Below are 5055 nucleotides of genomic sequence, written 5' to 3' on the forward strand. Positions count from 1 at the left end.
CACCCCTTCCTGCACACACATTTACTTGCTGGGCAGTCTCTGTTTCTCTCTCTCTCTCTGTCCCCCAAGCCACAGCCCCACTGCCCTGCTGCTGCCCCTCACTCCTGACCTACAGTACCCCGCATCCTGCTAGGGTGTATGGGAACCCCGCTCCCCAGGCTCCAAACCCCACACACACACCCACAGTCCCCCACACCTTGACAAATTCCACCCCCACACACTCCCCAGAACCATACATAGTACCTGCATAATTTTGCATAACTTGGAGTTTTTCTGTGCATAACTGAGTTTTTAGCTGTGTGATTAAAATCACAATTAATTGCAACTTGTTTTTTTAATCACGCAACTAATCGCGAACAATTTTTAATGGTTTGACAGCCCTAAAAAAACCCTTTAGTTTCCATCTATTTAAAATCCTTCTTTTCATGGAACCACAAGAGCTACAGCTTGATATTTGAGCATGTTTGGTCCTGTTACTAACAGCTAAGTGCAGCCTACACTGAAAGCAACAATACACTTTTGCTTACCTGTGAAAACACTTGCAGAAAAGCCTGAATACAATTTCTCTTAAGCTATGTCCTTGCATTTGTCCAGGCTGACTCTTGTTATTATTTCTACTCTCCCTGAAAGAGATTTACTATTTCAGTTACACATCTGCTTTGCCTCCTTTGGTTTCACTACTTACTTGATTTTGGTGATATTATCCAACCAAGCATCCCCTGAACGAATGGGCCTGAATGTATTAGAAGTCATACACAAGACCATTAGGAAATAATCTGTTTACAGAGATTTAAGTCACATCTCAAAACACTTACAAAGGTTTTGCCTCCAACAGACACCTATTTCTGCATGTGCCTTTCTACATCCATTACTTGAGCAGCAGCTATCTGTAGAAACAACTGCAACATCACCTGTGAGAGAGAATATTGCTAAGACTGAGAATTCAATTATTAAAAAAAAAAATAGTAAGTTTTCAAATAAAAAATGACACTAGAATTTACCAACATTATTTTTCATTTTTTTTTTTTTTACTTTCTCAAGTACTGTGCCTACCTGCAAAATATATATATGCTGATTCATTGGTAATGCAAAACATCAACATTTTAGCCTTAGCTTTTCCCCCCCCAACAGCCTCAAATACTGTCTAGTCTCCTGAATCACCTTCTGTACAAGTGTCTTCTCTAAAGACATTCAGCTTCGGTGAAAATGTAAGTGTTTTATACTAGAGGTGAAGCAATATATCGGTCACATATTGGATCGGAACCAATAACAGAAAAATTAACATGATCAGTCATCAGCTTCTTTTGGCTGATAATGTCACTGATAAATGCGGCGTGCATCTGCAGTATGCATGTGGCCAGGAATGCAGCCCGCCAGCTTGGAGAGCAGCATCCTGCTGGCAAGTCTAGAGAGTGGGGAGTGGGGGGAAGGGGCATGGGGAGAGATCAAAGCCCCCACAGTGAGCGAGGGAGTGGGGCAGGGGCAGGGGCTGGCACTACCCAGCCAGGGTGGTGAATGGGACCCAGGGTCAGGATGGAGCTGTGAGCAGCTCATCCAGGGGACACAGCGAGGTGGGGGTGGCTCCCCACCACTGTGCATGGGGGGCATGTGCTGTGGATTTGTGCTGCCCACTGCAGGCTTAGGGCCAGAGGTAGCACCAGCCTCTTCCTGGCAGGGGGCCCGAGGCGGGGCTGCACTCTGAGGAGGTGGCAGCAGAGTGGGCTCAGCTGCGTGGGGCAGGCAAGCAGCAGCGCTGGGAGGAGCACTCCACTCAGGACACTCCACTCTCTCCCTTTCCCTCAGGAGCCCTGTGCTGGCCATGTGTCCTCTGCCTGCCCCGCAGCACAGGGTTCCCGAGGGAAAGGCAGAGTGGAGTGCCCCAAGTAGGGACGGCGCTAGAGGCGTTTGGAGAAGCTATAGCCACCCCAAAATTCCCTATAGCCCCCCACATAGCTACCCCTTCCAGAGCCACCTGTTACCTCATGCAGCTAAGCCGGCCCTGCCCCTACCCGCTTCGAGTGCAGTCCCAGCCCCACCCCATCAGGAAGAGGGTGGTGCAGCCTCTGGTCTTGAACCTGATGGAGGTAGCCTGCATCTGCCCTGCGCACAAATCTAGGGGAGCACATGCCCCCCATGCCTCCCCGGGGGGGCATGCAACAGCAGGGAGCTGCACCCCCAACCCACCCCCACTGCCCACCCCCTGGATGGCTCTGTTACCTGCCCCGCACACAGATCTGGAGGCACATGCCCACCATGCCCTCCTGGCATGCACCTAGCAGTGGGCCACTGCCCACCCCCTGGACGAGCTGTCAGGATGGCTCCATCCAGCTCCCTGCCCCATGGTCACATTCACTGCTCTGGCTGGGCAGCATGTGTCCCTGCCCCACTTCCTCCATCACCATGGGGGCCTTGATCTGCCCCCACCATGCCCCTTCCCTCCCACAGACTTACCGGCAGGACACTGCTCTCAAAGCTGCCAGGCTCCACTCCTGTAAATTAGCTACTGGATGAGTATTGGATCAACTACTGGTATCGGCCAAGAAATACTTTATCAGTGAACTCTATTTTATACTGTACTGACTGCAACTATAGTTAAAAACCAAGGTTCTGACCCACGCCTGTAGCAAACAACTTCACAATCAGATCAAACCACATAACCTTAGCTAGCATTACACGTTTCAAATGCACTTTTAAAGAACAGTTAAGTGTGGTATTTTCCTTAAAAAAAAAGTCCCAAATTGTTTTCAATTAAGACATCTCACTCCCCTATAAAAATAAAAGGAAAGCTTGGAAACTAGCATAACTTATACTTAGGTCAAGAAAGAAAGTCCTCCAGAATGCAAACCTTCTCAAAGAAAACCTTGCCTGCATGCCTCCAGATGCTATTTCTGCTACCCAATGTCACAAAACACATTCTAAATACCTTACAGTTTGATAAGCAGAGCTCCCAGTTTTCCAAAACACGCAGATTTGTCTTACCTCTAACAGCCTGAAACAAAGCCATATTAACCCTTTAGTGGGCCCTAGGCAAACAAAGTCATGGGCTCCAGGCCAGTCAAGACCCTCCTTCCCCAACCCAGCGCTACTGTCCATGGAGACTTAGGAAGCAGCCACGATGGCAGTAAGGTCGGTGGAGGGGAAGGGAAGGGAAGGAAAGGAAAGGGAAAGAAAAGGAGGCAGACAAGGCTATTTGCAGGAAAGGGAGGCAGACAGGGCCATTCACACCACCACCACGGAGGGAAGGACCAGGGCCCCTTGCAGCTAAGGGCCCTAGGCATGTGCCTAGTTTGCCTCTGTGTTAATCCAGCCCTGGCCTGAAATTGTTGCTACTAGTTTATTTTTTTCCTTCCCTCCATTTAAATTTTTGACAGCAAAACATCGAATGCCAGAATCCTAAACTGGGCATTGAATAGACCCTTTCTTTCGACATCTTTTAACTTATCTAGCTCCCATCCTTTGCTATCAGTAAATGAATAACTATGAACCAAACAGCAAATCAGTTCATATTCCCAGGTTTTCAGCAGCACAGAGCTGGGATGTCAAACATATTGCCCAAGGGATCTGGTGCACAGAGCTGGAAATTTGGTTACAGAAAAAGAGGTGGCTGCTGCAGCTCTGAAAATCACAACAACCGATTACAATGCTGCTGTATTTCCAGCCTTGTGGGGTCACATAAGTTTGACACATTTAGACAAACCTCAGTCTTCAGTATTGTTTTAGAAGCTATTTGGGGCAAGGTGGGAAGGTGTACACCAAACATCATCCCATTTTCAATAGTGATTCAGAGAAGTGTCACTGAAAGCCATTTTCATCAAGATTTTTTTTCTCTTCTATGTATTCACCTGGATATTGTCAGTGGTTGCAGAGTACCCTTCTTTCCTATTTTTTTAAAGCCACTATTGGCACCTGCCCACTAATGACAACCTAAGCAATTCCAGATGGAGGCAGGATTCTTTTTATAACCATATCACAATGTAACTAATTTCCAAATGGGCAAATCTCCTATTAGGACAGGTTTTGGTTCTTACTGAGAGCCTCAGAACATAATACCAGACTGCTTCATATCTAGTAAAGTTAAAATGTACTGCAAACTAAAACACACCCCTTTGTCCAAGAGATGACTGAGCACATCAAGGAACTGTGGTCCTAATAAAGAGGCTTATCCATATATGAAAATGCATTTTTGCTTTCAGAAAACGTGTCTTGTCTTTCAGAAGAGGCCAAGTATGCTTCAGTGCACTTTGCATGCTTTGCCTTCTGCTCTTCCTCAGAAGATGGCTCGTGGTCTTTCGCACGTGCTGCAACTGTGACTTAATCTTTCTAGGTCATTCAGGAGAGCTATCATTTTCCCATCCCACACATGAAGTCACTTGCACCTTAGGAAGAAACGAGTTGTAAACTTTAAACTTTTATTTCTACAAACACAAACATCCACTTACAGTGCTATATTCCTTAATGTCTTAGGTAAAGCATTAGGACAGTAGTAACAGGTTACATTTGACTGCCTCCCTTGAATCTCCAGCTCTCTTTAAAATAACAAAGCAAAATGAATAAGGCATCATTAGTAAGTTAAATTATGACAGTAAAGAAACTCACATGTCAAGGTTGCTAGAATCCCTTTCCATGTGCCATACACCTATAATATCTTTTAGGTTTGGTTAGTGCAAAGCTTTTCCTGTTTGAACTTCTCCAGCTTATTTTAATTGCTCAGTCCTTCCAAGCTTCACCAGAACATCCTAGCAACAGCAGAGCAAAGTTATTTTTCAATTAAAAGACAACCAAAAACAGGATTTATCGTTACTTAAAGTTTTCTACAACCGTACATCGGCTGCAGACAACTCGGGGCCATCGCTGAGATCGCCCCGCTCGGCTCTTGTTACATTTCACCGCGATAACCACTCCGCCTCCGCCTCGCCGGGCTGTGCCGGGCGCTCGCGCTGCGCTGCAGCAGGCCGGGCCCAGGCCGATGCGACGCTCATCTCCACACCTCGCCCCGAGCCGCGCCTCCCCCCGGCCACAAGCCCTCGGGGCGAGCGCGGGTCCCGCCAGCGCCCG

Source organism: Crocodylus porosus, unplaced genomic scaffold (assembly GCF_001723895.1).
Source record: "Crocodylus porosus isolate Cpor-Errol unplaced genomic scaffold, CroPor_comp1, whole genome shotgun sequence".
NCBI lineage: Eukaryota > Metazoa > Chordata > Crocodylia > Crocodylidae > Crocodylus > Crocodylus porosus.